Source organism: Vicugna pacos, chromosome 20 (assembly GCF_048564905.1).
Source record: "Vicugna pacos chromosome 20, VicPac4, whole genome shotgun sequence".
In the NCBI taxonomy this organism is placed as follows: domain Eukaryota; kingdom Metazoa; phylum Chordata; class Mammalia; order Artiodactyla; family Camelidae; genus Vicugna; species Vicugna pacos.
Window position 1 is genome coordinate 34,466,664 of NC_133006.1, and position 14,338 is coordinate 34,481,001.

The 14,338-nt window shown below is 43.7% G+C and overlaps 1 long non-coding RNA gene across 3 annotated transcripts in view; it reads left to right on the forward strand.

Moving 5' to 3' along the window:
- LOC116284461 (uncharacterized) overlaps positions 1-14,338 on the forward strand; it is a 319,987-nt gene that overhangs the window by 67,892 nt on the left and 237,757 nt on the right. For all 3 annotated transcript variants that reach the window (XR_012062355.1, XR_012062354.1, XR_012062356.1), the window contains exon 3: positions 8,690-8,812. This is a non-coding gene — a long non-coding RNA (uncharacterized lncRNA). The remainder of the gene's footprint in view (positions 1-8,689; positions 8,813-14,338) is intronic.

Genomic DNA, 14,338 nt, shown 5'->3' on the forward strand with positions numbered 1-14,338 from the left:
TTGAGAATGTTCTGGTATCATTTCAAAGAAAGAGAGAAATGTATTTGCTTGAAATTCTTTTATCTGAAAGTAGACAATAGAAGCTGACAACGTTGTTTGCCTCTGGGAAGGGGTATCAGATGGCTGGGGGAACGAGGTTAGAAGGGAGACTTTGTGTTCTCTCATTTGTACCTTTTGAATTTTAAACAATCTGAATAGTTAAATCAGAAGGTGTGTACACACACGTAGACACACACACAGGGACACACATTACACACTGACTTTTATTTTTAATTGAAAGGAAACATTATGTATTAGGAAGCAACCTAGAGTTAGTTTCCTTTGACAACAATCTCAGGAGGACAGTTGAGGAAGTGTGAATTAATGTAGGCTAAAAGGAACAATTGATTCGTATAGCACAGGGGCGTGTGTGCAGGCGCTGAGGTCAGACTACATATATTCAGACTCAAGCTCTGTGTGCTTTCTGTGTGACTGTGGCTGAGTTAACTCTTTAAACTTTGGCTTTCTCTTCGAACAAGGCATAATCATAGCATCCGACTCACAGGACTCCCGTAAGGATAAAATGAAAGAATGTGTGTGTGACCTGCGTAAAGGTGGCTTCTCATGGGGTCCTGTCTTTGCATGGAATCACATTTTAAAAAAAAGTTAACAGAGAAGCTTCATCAAAAGCAATTCAAGTGTTTATTGTAATTTCTTGAAAAAATCCAGGAGGGTAGTATATGCCTAAGAAATGGCTAAACTTAAAAAAAAATTCTCTGCCTTCAACTTGTCCACCTCTCACTTTCAACAGAGAGTAGCTGTTCTTGAAAATCTCTCTTTATTCCACCCTCAGCTGCCAACCAAAATTTTTCCTGCTCACCCTGCCATGCTTTCTTTTTTAGGGGGGTGATGGGAGGTAATTAGGTTTAATTATTTGTTTTATTTAATGGCGGTACTGGGGATTGAACCCGGGACCTCCTGCATGCTAAGCATGTGCTCTACCACTGAGCTGTACCCTCCCCCACCCCCATGGTTTCTGAGAGCTAGTGTTTTTTTTTTTTTTTTCCCCAGGGTTTCTCTTTATTTCAAATATAAATCTCCTTGCCTCTCAGGCTTACAGTATTTTTCCCCCAATCTGTGGATTAAAGCCCACAAGCTGAGGATGTGGGGAAATGCCAAGTGAACCAAATCAGAATTTTACTAGTGGAAGCAGGGGCGGGCAGATGTAGGAAGAGATGGAAAAAAGACTTTAAAAATATTCTTATAATAATAATTTTTTAGCCTCTTTTACACGTGTAAGAAATTTATAACATTACCTGGCATATTATAGGCGCTCAATAAATTTTAGCTATGAATATTATTCACAATAACCACTTGCCTACAACCTGACAGTTTCCCACAATGAACACTCACTGAGAGTCATTATGTGTCTATACTGTTCTAGCATTTTGCTTGCCTTAGCTCCTGTAAGCTTCACAGCACACCCAGATGAGGAAGCCGATAGAGATTTAGTAACTGGGTTGGGGTGACAAGGGTAGGAAGGGGTGCATCAGAAGCCAAGCAGTCTGACTTGAGTTCCCACGTTAACCACCAAGTTGTGTTGCCTCTAAGTCAGATTTTCTGTCTCAGTGTCATTATTAGGGACACCGCCAGTCCAATCCTTCTGCATTGGAAGTTTTCCGAGGCTTTTCTTCTGCCAGTTTCCATAGCCCTTAGTGGTCCCAGACGAGACATGAGCAGACAGTCGGGGTGGTGGTCACCTCATGTTCCTGGGAGGACAGTTGCTGTAACTGTCAATTGCCTCCACCCTTTGGATGCCGAAGGTTTCTGGCTGTGGACTTGAGAAAGCCCTGCCAGTGAATTCTTCATAAACAAATCTGATGATTTTTTGCATTACCTCCCTAGTTGTTTATCTGCTAAGGAAAGTAATGCCAGTGCTCACCAGATCAATAAATGCCCTGAGCACGTTAGCTCCTTCTAGGGAATGTGCTAGAACGTTTGTTTCACAGTTACTAGTGCAACAGGAACTGTATTCCCGACATATCAATGTATTTTCATTCCTTGCTATTGGGACGTCCTGGCGCTGAATCTATCAATTTGGGGGAAGGGTGGGGGGAGACCACCCAGAATAAAGAGTCTTGGCTCAGCCTTGGGTTTCATGTTAAAATTGTTATGTGAAAAGTAAGAGCGTCTTAAATCCATGTTTTGCCGAGAGAGAGAAGTGTTTTCCAAATTCCAAAAAGCTTCCATCTGTATGACAAGAGTAAACCTTGGAGGCCTGAGATAGAGTGTTATTATTTTGAACCGTGATGTTGAGAAGAGAGATTTTGACATAAGGAAGGTTCCTGTTCTGCTGGAAATGGAAAATCCTTCCCGTCCAGAGAGGTGGAGCTGAGGAGAGTGAGTGCGAGAAAGGGAATAGTAGGTGTGTTCTGGATTCTTCCTTGGAGTTCGAGCCTCTTGGGGAAGGGGGGCTGTGTGAGGTTGTTAACGGAGCAGGTAAGCTGAGGGGGAGTCGGCACAGGGGGCCGGGACTCCCACTCCATGTTCAGAGCTCGAAGGCCCCCCTAGTGGTGCTGCCAGCTGAGGTGGGGCAGCCCCAGAGAGAAGGGAGGGGCGTGTGGGGTGTTAGTCTAGGGAGCCTCAGGCCCTGGGGCCCTGCTGCTGTCATAGGGTGACTCAGTGGGAGACGTGGACAAAGGCTGAGGGGCTGGCTCGGTGAGCCTGCTGAGGCCTGGTGCAGAAGGGGGCTGGAAACATGATTGATGGAGCTGAGGATCCAAAGGGAGCTGTCGCCAGACCACGGCGCGTTGTGGGACCAGGGGGAGCTGAGGTGGGAGCAAAGCGGGGGAGGTCGCTGGGAGCAATGACAGCGTGGCAGCCCCGCCAGGAGAACAGGCTTTGAGTCATACTGGTCTGGGGCACTTCAGCGACAACGGCTGTGGTGACAGAGGTCCAACCAGTGGAGAGCACACCCGCCCTTTCACTGTTGCGAGGACACCATGCTTCCCCCCACACCTGGGAAAAGGGTTGGGCGAGTCCTTGAGGACGGGGAGACACTCTGTGAAACTGACAGTTACTGGACGAGGCTGGTTTACTCCATCAAGACTGTTCTGAGCCACAAGAAACTGAGTTTTCCCCCTGCCTCTCCCGGCTCCCACCATACCAGTTGCAGTAGGAATTTCTGAGCAAGATATAAAAAATGTAAAGTGTGTGTGTGTACCCACATATGTAAAAGCTGACCATGGTGACATCAGGGGAAAAACAAGTGTTATGGGCTACATTGTGCCCACCCCCAAATTTATATGTTGAAATCCTACCCCCTCACCCTGGTTCTTCAAATAGTGACCTTATTTGGAAGTAGGGTTTTAAAGAGGTAATTAAGATACAGTGAAGTCATGTGGGTGGCCCCTTACCCAGTACAACTGGAGTCCTTTTAAGAAGAGATTGGGACACAGATAACATACCCCATGGATGACAGAGGGAGAAGATGGCCATCTTCAAGACGAGAGAGATCTCAGAAGGAGCCAACCATGCTGGCATCATCGTAGACTTCCAGCCTCCAGAACTGGAAATAAACGTGAGACAACAATTTCCACTGTGTAAACCACCCAGTCAGTGGCAGCCGTAGCAAACTAACATGGTAAACAAGCCTTGTCTGGATTATTAAACATCAGGATGAAGCCAACAGTTGCAGAGGGCCACAGGTAAGTTATTGGTGTGCTGTGGATCAGGCACAAAGGAAGCAACACAGTAGGACAGAGAGGCTTGGCGTGCTGAATAATGGTCCACGTAGGGCTATGGGGCAGCTCAAATACAGGCGACTTGATTAACTTAGTGAACCTGGAATTTCTTCTCCATGATTTCCCCAAACCAGTACAGTGCCAGGAGGCAATATAAATCAGTCCTCCCTTCACAACCTTTTCTCCTGTCTTTGGAGAGTGGTAATTCATGCTAGGCAAAAACAGTGATGTTGGTTTTGTAAGTGGCGCTGTCTGTGTCCCTATCAAGGGAGGTTGTGATGAGTGGTGCGGGTGTTTGGTTGGGGAGGGTAGATCGGATGACGGTGGAGGAAGGCCAGTGACAGCACGCACTCCCCCCACCCCCTGCCCACACCCCGGTGAACAAGGGAATGTTGAAAGATTTTTGCGGCTAGGACTGTTTCCTCCAGCTCCCAGGAAGCCGTTTGCTCCAAAATATCTTTATAAACAGTCTTGTTTTTCTCTCTTCCTAAGATGCCAGTTGCTCTGGTCTTTGCACTGTGGCAGGCACCACCAGACTGAAAACACAATGTAATTTATGATTCCATAAATCACAGAGCCAAACCTTATGATTATTTCTCGTACTTATAGCTAGGAGGTCAAAAGGGGTCGGTAATCATTTTTAACGTAGGATTGTCAAAAACATACGATTTTGTACAAACTGAGACCAATGTCAATGCGTTAGTAAAACTGCACGCAGTGTCTGCTTGTCACCCAGCTGGATCCTACCTGGGCTCCGTGTCTCTGGGCCTGCAGAGGTAGTGATGAAGCTCAGAGAATGTTCCTGTCACCTTAGCATTTTTCACCACTTTTCGCCTTCAAGTTGGGAACCATCTGGATAAAGCCAGTACTGCAGGTGTGCAGGGAATGTGGCATTGGATCAGTTACCTGTCAGGAGGTCATTCTTACTTTGTTTCAGAAAAGCCACATCTCAAGACACCATTAATTAAAACTTCTTCTGTTTTGTACACCATTAATTAAAACTTTTTCTGTTTTGTAATAATCCCTCTCTTCTTTTTTCTTCCCAGTCCCTGTCATGTCAGCAGTTAGTTAAACTATGCCACAGCAGTGATGGTGCCGCTAATGAACTTCTCCTCACACTGATGGAGACCTTAGGCCAGTGGGGCAGACTCAAAATAAAAGACGCCCCAAACACAAGCCTTCTGTCTGTCCCTGATGCTCTGGGATTTCCTTCAGTCGCATTTTCTTTTCACTCTTCATTGGTAGATGGGCTGACAGGCTTGTAAAAATGACACTTTGAATAGATACAGCATGTGATTTTTTTTTTTTATAATGGAATCTCAGTTTGGTTCCTGAGGGCCATGCTCTACTCTGCTCCCATTTCTAACCTATGTGTCTCTTTGGTTGGGCTTTGTCAGCTGACTGAGTGGCCGGTATGAGCCTAAAGACATTGCATTAGGTACTTGTGAGGAAGGGACCAGGATCACACCCACAGCGTACTTTTTCCCCTAAAGGGATCAGGTCAAATGGACAAGTCTTTATTAAGCAATGCTGAGCCACGCTGGCGCTAGGCTAGATCGTCAGGAGGGTACAAAGAAAGGCGCTTTGAGGGACCAAGGGGGTCTCTGCCTGCCTCAGGAAGTTTATCCTGATCCTGGGAATTAGTACTAGAAACAGGGTGTTAAGTAATTTTGCATTGGTCGTCTGACAAAGATTATGTGAACAAAGAAGATTCAGAGAAAGGCAGAAGGTCTTGGAGCCCACGTCAGCCATGAAGGCTTATAGATATCAACAATGAACTTGGAGGGGAGGGTATAGCTCAAGTGGTAGAGTGCATGCTTGAGGTCCTGGGTTCAATCCCCAGTACCTCTTCTAAAACAACAACAGTAAAAACCAAACTAATAACCGCCCCCCCAAAAAAAACTAAGAAGGAAAAAAGAAAAGTGGGGGAAAAAAACCAACAATGAACTTGGTAACGAGGTCACAACATCATACACTTGAATTCATTCATAGAAATAAATATTCTGACCTATTTTTTTCACCCTAGGTTTGAACTGTTTGGTATGGTTCATATTTCCTTAGCGAATAAGCAAGTGAATTAGGCACATGTTTTGGCTAAACGGCAGCAAGATATTATTTAATCTCCTACGTAGAGGGACACAATTGAATTCCCAGTTCTGAGGGAAGCATCACCATGTTTTGAGTCTAATGAGCATATTTCCCCTCCAAATGCTGAAGCTTCCAGTGAGCATTTATTGGTTACTTCTCATTTAGCTCTCTTGTGGGGAAAAGAGGAGCAACTAATATTATTTCCCTTTTACAGACTGGGGCTGAAGGAAGTTGCTGAACTAGGGAAAAGAAAAATTTGTCTTCTGAAGGCAAGGAAATATAGGATAGAATGAGTAATACAGAAGCATAGAACTTATTTTCCCCTTGCAATCAATGTGTTCTTTATAGAAAAACTGGAAATTTCAAACATGTTTAAAGAAGAAAATAAGAACCACTTATAATATCACAGGTTGGATCCCTGTTTTTTTTTAATAAGGATTTTCTTCATTTATACATACAAATATGAAATACCATAAATCTCTGAAATCAGACTGTGTTAAATATGTAATTTTGTATTCCATTTTTCCCACCATTACATCCTAGGTATAGTGGTAGAAACTTTTAGTGCTGCCCCATACCTGGCTCACTTCTCCTCCTGGGCACACAGTAGGACTACATTTTTCACCTATCTTGCAGGTAGGTGGAGCTACAACGAGCTCTGACCGATGGGCTGTCAGCAAAAGTGAGTTGTGTTCCTTCTGGACTGAGTGCGTCTTTCCTGTTTGGGACCATGCTGTGTTCTCCCATGCTGAGAGGGTGGTCGTACATTCCTCTGAGAACCACTTTCTGATTATAGAGAGAGCATCCCCATCCCTGCCTGCCTGATCTCACTTGGATGTGGAATGTGAGCAAGAAGATTTTTCGTTGTGCGTAGCGACTGAAGTGTTGAAGTTGTTACTGTGGCATAACCTCACTGTTCCAATTAATGCAATACTTCTGGTATCAGGAATACTCTGACAACTTGCTTTCCAGTGATGACAATCATTTTTCATTATGCGCATATTCTAAGTTTAATTCAGTCATCTCCGTACTGTTAGGCATTAATTTGTTTCACGTTTTTTCCCCTTTTTTAAATAGTGCAGCTGTGAAAACTCTCAAGTGCTTATCTGATGTGTTCTTACGGGAAATTTTTATAAATGGACTCAGGTCCAAAAACATGAGTGTTTTCAGGGCTTTGGAAATGAACTGGCAAACTTCTCCCCGGAGGTGTTTTTCAGGTTTACGCTTCCTCTGGCAGCACACGAGAGTGCCCACGTCAATGCACTTTTCTTGCCAAAGTCTTATACGTTTAAATATATATTTTTTGCGATTTTAAAGGAAAAATAATTGCCATTTATTTGAATAACGAGTTTGAACGTTCTTTAAACGCCCTTTTGCCTATGTGCACGCTTTGGGAATGGTGTGAAGTATAGCCTGAGCTACTGGAGCTCTTTTGTCGTCTTATCGACTTGCGACTACTCCTAACTCTTCTGGTTCTTGTTGATGTAAATATTTTGATTTTCAGTATCACTCCAGGGAGAAAAATGAGACAGATTTGTATGGGGTAGACATTCCCTAATGAGAGTAAACGATCCTTCAGCACGAGGGGAGAGGGAGGGGAAGCGGCTCAGTGGTGGGCCTCCCTGCCCTCAGCCACCACTCTCTGGAAAGCCTTCCTGCTGAGGGGGGAGGTGGAGGGAGGAGGCCCCCAGGGCTCCAGGTGACTAACCAACACAGAAGGAGGGGGAGTCGTGCAGCTGTGGGCAAGGTGTCCCGTGCACCATCCCACCCAGGCTTGACATGACCCCCAGCATGTGAGGAAGGTCTAGGCTTCAGCAGGCAAAGATCAAATACCTTGGTGGATGAATGTGTGATTGTGGGGCACCCGCCTAAGACAGGGCTCTGTCGGTGAAGAGCTTTTGTTTTGTCTAGTAGAGAAGGTGTGACACAGACAGGCGGGACAGTCCTGTGCCATGGGATAGAAAGAGAAAAGCAGTGCCAAGGTACCAATAAAGTCCAGCGGCCGCTCCGCATAGGGGTGATTGCACCCACCTGTGGCCGGGGTGGGCCGAACAAGGGCATTTGGCTCAGTCATGAGAGGTGTAGGAATCTGCTGTTCTGAGACATGCTGAGACATGCATAGACTAAGCACGGGACATTATTAAAAATAATTCCCTGTTTATCTGAATTTCAAATTTAACTGGGCATCCTGTGTGTGCTGTATCTGGCCACCATGCGGGAGGTCGATCAGGGTGAGGGCTCCAGGTGGCTCCTTGCTTTGGCCTCTCTTTTGCTCCATGGGAAGGGCACGGCTGGAGAAGGGCAAGATGGGGCCCCAGAATGCTGACCCCAGTTGCCAGGTCTAACCACTGTAACCCTTAAAGATGTTAGGAGGCTTAAGTTAGGGAACAAATGTAAAGTGACTTGATGAGGGCGGCTGTTTTTATTGTAAATCTCTCCTGGGTGAGATTGACAGTAGCTTTATCCTAGAACCTGAAAAACAGTCAGTTGTTCCAGAAAAATATTTATTTTAAATTAGTTTTTAAATTCTTGAATAGACATTTGGATACACAACTTATAAATGCTTTTCAGAATTCTCTCATCTCTTGTTAACTTGATTTTTTTTTTTTGTCACATACTGCATGGTCTATTAACTTACTTGGAAATCTGGGCCTCAGATTCCCTAGTTCCATTGTCTGCATTCAATTGTTTACAATAGAGGAATGTAGCATCCTACATTCAAATCTGGACCCCCTGAAGGGCCTCTGCCAGCTTTTGTTTTATAGTTTTACAGCACTCCACACAATTACTCTTTCTCCAGTTGTTTTGTGGCTGTCCATAGACTTTGCATTATTCACCCTAGAAGGGCAGCAACCTTGTTTTGTTCTGCTCTCCCACAGGATTCAGCCCTGAGGTTGGCGAGTAGCTGGTATTTGTCATTTAACAAATCGTTGATTGATTAAGTGGATCTCCAGAGGAGCCAGGTTTTCTCCTTGGGACCTCTGCCTCCATCGCCAATGCAGGTACTGTATGTGGAATTTGTACAGTGGGTGTTTGAAGCTTTGCATGTGCCAAGGCCTCCCCAACCATCATGTATTCACTTAATTAACAAACAGTTATTGAGCATGTCTTAAGTTCTAGCCATGGGGCTAGACCCTTGGGATACAAAGACAGTCCCTGCCTTCAAGGAGCTTGTTGTCCAGTGGGGAGAAGGAAGTCCAGATAACAAAGTTTCAATGAAATCGTGCGGTGGTGGAAGAATGGGTCAGGTAAGAGGGAGCTTGGAGGCTGGACTGGCAGAAAACACATCAGTGTCCCGGGGAGACTGATAAAGTGACATTCTTCAAACTGATGTTCCTTTAATGTATGTCCAACCAGTTATCAGTGTGGATGTGGAGAGAAGGATTCTCTATTAATAAAAATGGTTTGCCTTTTTGTTCTTGTTCAAAATAAGGGATTTAGGGCAGACACTAAATGTATGAGAAGAGTTTACCCTCTGGGAACTGCAGTTTTTGAAATCGGGCGACTTTGGGGAGGCATATTAAAGCAGTTAAGCTTTACATAGTGATAGGACCCACCTGTTCCCAGTAAGTACTACCCTACCATGCATTGTGTTTCAGAGTTTCTGCAAATTCCATGTATGACTTCAGGCAGGTGTCTCAGAGATGGCCTGTGTTTGTTTCAAGTGACTGCACACATCCAGGGCAAGCATGCTTTATGAGCGGTGGGCCAGTATGAGGAAGTAGAGTGATTCCATTTATAAAAAATTTTTTAATTTAAAATTTTTATTTATTTAAAATTTTGGGGGGAAGGTAATTAGGTTTATTTAGTTACTTTGATGAGGGTACTGGAGATTGAACCTAGGACCTTTTACATGCTAAGCATGTGCTCTACCACTGAGCTATGCCCTTCCCTGCAGAGTGATTCCATTTCGGGTCAGCATGTACTTCAGAAATCGTTGCTAATTTCTGCTTCACCTGTTATGTAAAGAGTTGCCTGCAGAAACCTGAGTTAACTGGCACCACTTGTCTAATTCATTCCAGTGATGTTTCAGCCGAGGGCGTTTGTGAGTGTCCTGGGCGGGTGCCCAGCTGCTCTGCTCTTTACTCTGATTCTGCGAGTAGAGAGAAGCCCCAAAGGCACTCTTCCCTGGGGAGGGAAGGCTCCTGAGGGGGGAAGTCCCGAAACCAACACTTGAGGGCAAAATTAAATTTTTCCTGGAGCATGACACAGGGCGCAGGGGGAGAAAATAACCTTGTGGCTCAGGGAGTCGCTCATGAAAAGAAGTGGGGACAGGAAAGGCTGCAGCGTGTGCGGAGGCCTCCAAGCAGTCCGGGGTTTGCAGGTCACCACCGCAGGGCAGGAGAGGCGAGGCTGGACAGGGAGCTGGAGCTGGAACACAGCGGGCCGGGGCTGGCAGTTTCATCCTTCAGTTATGGCAACACAACATGACAACTGACAACTTTATTTATTTATTTTTCACACACACGCAAAACTTCCCCCACCCTAGCTTTCACTGTAAAAATTTAAAAAAAAAATAGGAAAGTTTAAAGCCTAGGGCAGTGAACGCCAATACACGTACCACCTTTTTTACAGTCGGTCTCTTGCTGTCTTTGCTCCAGCAGTTTGCAGACGTGGCCCATGGGCCGGGAAGGGCCAAGACCCTTTCAGGGGATCTTGTCAGTGAAAACAAGTTTCATAATAATACTAAAAATGGTCTTTTCTTTCTTTTTCCTGCATTGATTTTGCACTGTTGGGGCAAAAGTGAGAGTAAGTAAAACTCTGGTGCCTCGCCTTGACCTAGGGCAGTGACACCTGCCATAGCGGTAGGAGGTCAAGTCTACCATGCGTTTGTAGTTTAAAAGACGCCAACTTCAATTGAGGGCATCCTTGATGAAGTGTTACAAGTGACTGGTTTTGTTAAATCTCAGTTCTTGAGAACATCTTTTTTAGTATTTGGTATGATCCGAATCGAAGCATCAGGACCATCTGGAGGAAAAGAACTTGTGCGATTAAATTGCCAGCCGAACTAACAGCCTTTTTTGTGGAACACTGATTATTACTTGCAAGAATGACTGTATTAGTTTGCTAGGGCTGCCTTGCCAAATGATCATAGCCTTGGTGGCTTAAAACCACAGAAACCTATTCTTTCACAATTCTGGAGGCCAGAAGTCCAAAGGTTGGCAGGGCCACCTTCTTTCTGGAGGCCCCAGAGCAGTGTCTGTTCTTCGTCTCTTCTAGCTTCTGGTGGTGCCTTGATCGCCGGCCGGGCCTTGGAGTGTTCCTGGCTTGTGGCAACATCACTCTGATCTCTGCCTCCATCTTCACACTGCTTTCTCCTCCCTGTGTCTCTATGTCATCTCTTCTGCTGTCTCCAATCTCTCTCTCCCTGTCTCTTATAAGAGGCCTGTCATTGGTAAAGGGCTACTTGGATAACCCAGGATGAGCCCCTCTTCTCAAGATCCTTAACTTAACCACATCTTTTGCTCGTACAAGGTAACAGTCATAGGTTCCAAGAATTGGAAAGGGAATATCCCTTTGGTGCAGGGAAGGCATTATTTCTTCCGGCTGCAGTGACTGACAGATAAACTGTGATTATTCAGACTTGGGTATTTACTGAACATTTTCTTGGAAATGAACAAAGTGAACCTATGGCTTCAAGGAAAGCAACTGACATTTTTGTTACCGATTAGAAAAGTTGAGCTTCCAAGCAAAAAGTAAAATTCTGGAAAGTTTGTATTCAGCATCATGAGCTTGACAGTTTCTAAAATACTTGAAGGTTTTTCTGATGAGATTGGTGGTGATATGAATGGGATTTAAAAAACGTTATATTCTTTAATGAAACGTGTCAACATTTGGAAGTTCTGCATCACCCCATGAACCAGTATTTTCCAAATGGTCAATGCTTTGATGTTATTAACTATGAGCAGGTAAAAGATCCATTCAAAGTGCAAGATAAACTGATGCATTTTAATATAACGAAGTGGGAAAAGCTTACTGATAAGGATGCAGATTCCACACTGCAAGTTAACATTCAAGAAACTACCACTTTCCCAGTTGTGATTAGTATGAAAAAGGGACATCCACAATTATCTGAAAAGGCTATTAAAATTCTCCTCCGTGAACCCAGTACAATCTCTGTGAGGCTGGATTTTCTTCATGTGCTTCAACCAAAACAACATATCATAAAAGACTGAATGCAGAAGCAGACATGAGAAACTAGCTGCTCTTCTTTCCAGATATTAAAGAGATTTGCAAACATATAAAGCACTGCCACCATTTTCACTATTTTTTCACTTGGGAAGATAAAGTTATTTTTCATAAAATAGGCTTTTTATGATAACACGTAATGGTTTGTTAGAAATGATTGCTAAATAGTTTTAAACATTCTTGGTTTAATTTCTATTATGGTAAATTGACAGATATAATCCACAAAATAAAAACTGTTTGGGGTCCTTTATAATTTTAAATATGTAAAAGTGTCCTGAAACCAGAAAGTTTTTGAGAACTGCTGTTCTGGGAGTTTGACCAGAGCAGTGGGAGGTTAAGGATATGGGACTTGATGGACTTTGGATAGCGGTAGGGAATTCCAAACATGCTAAATGGCAGGAACAAGGAGGGAAGGATGGAGAGAGAATAGTGCATTTGGGAAAGGTCAAAGCAGACTCGTGTGGTGGGAGCAGAGGTTTGTGGTTGTGATGCAGTGGGAGATCCAAGTTTCAGGGCTGTGAACCCAGCACGTGGGATTCATCCTGAGGCAACAGTAAAGCACTGATGATCTGGGAGTGGGAGTGTCCCAGCTGGTGGTGATGCTCAGGACAGGGGAGTTGAGGGAGTGTCTGTCCTGGGGCTGTTGCATGATTCAGGCCTGAGACAATAAGGATCACACTCAAGTCATGGAGATGAGAATACAAAAGATTGAACACATGGGGCAGACATTTTACAGAAAAAAAAATCAAACCTACATGATATATAATGATTTATGGCGATGAATGAAAGCAATGAGACAAAGATAAAGTCACAGTTATGTTCTGCATCAAAACAATAATATGACATCTGAAGCTATCTTCTCAAGTCTGAGACCAGAAAGAAATTTCCATTTATTTCCCCATCCTCCATCTTCTCTAATTCTACAGACTAATTTTGATAAATGCACATTAATTTGCAAAATTCTTAGCTAAGGCTAGAGTCCCACTCTTTGGAATAACTAGCAAATTATTTTCTTTGATCAATAAGATCTGGTATTTACACCAGAGTTCAAAATTTATGCTCTGGTCCGGAGGGATGGAAAAGCCGGATGTGTTTGCTGAGGGAAGGAGTTTCTTAGGAAAGAATGCACACCACAGGAAGAAAAGAGAGTCCCAATGCTTTCAGAAAAGTTGAGGTCAGTAGCTTGGTTGAGCGACATGGTTACCATGTCAGAGGGGACGTGATTGAGTACCGTATGGTGTGTACCATCCTTTCATTCTTCTCTTCTCCATCAACGATTTGTGCCAAAGACTCCTTGTGACCAATCACCTCCTCATTATATTCCCGCTTGTGGACTGTACTTTTCTTGAAACTCTTCTCTTTTGGTTTCTGTGTCATTACTTTCTCTTGGTTCTCTTGCTGCCTCTCAGAATACTTCTGATCTCCCTCCAGGGTTCCTTTTCTCTTTACCCCTGAATCTTTTGATGTTTCTCAGAATTCTGCCTTTGGTTTTCTTTCTTACTTGCTCTATGTTCTCTTCCTAAGTGACTTTACTACTTAATGTTTTAATTACTAGAACATAAAGTCCATGTGGGTTGGAATTAATTCCTTCAAAGCTGTATTCCCAGCCCCTAGAAGAGTACCTGGCATATCCTGGGTGCTCCAAAAATGGTTAATCAGTGAGTGTATGAACTGCCAGTCACAGGCAAAATCTAAACGTAACCCTGATAAAACCTGGCTGCCTTGAGTCCCATTTTAGCACAATGAGCATTCAAAAGAAGTATAAACTTGACTCTAGAAAAAAGTATTTGTATGTGCAGATTGGCATAGCCATTCTGGGAGGCAATCTGGCAACTTTTGCTTAAAATAAGTATGTGTGCACATCACGACTCAGTAGTCACTTTTCTGGTTATATATCTCAGAAAAGAAAATCTCATCTGGGTCCATTGGAGAACATAAATAAGGATGTTTGTTCTAGCATTACTTGTGGTAAATCTAGATGTCCTTCATTGAGGAATGTTAAATAAAATGTGGCAGATGCACAAAGAGGATGCTCTGAAGGAGTTGGAAGCAAATATGTAAACACAGACGCATACATCAACCTTGAAAATATTGTGCTGTGAAATGAGGTACGAAACAGAATGATATCTATTATACGATGTCACTTATGTAAATTGAAAATATGTGCACAGAGCTGCAGAAAATATTCTATGTCTTGGTCTGGGTGTTGGTTACACAGGTGTATACATGTGTGTAAATTCAACAAGCTGTCTAATTACGGTTATTTTTCTTTACTGTATGCAGTGATACCTCAGTTTAAAAAATGCACACAAAATAAGGTACCTTGTATAAGAACACTT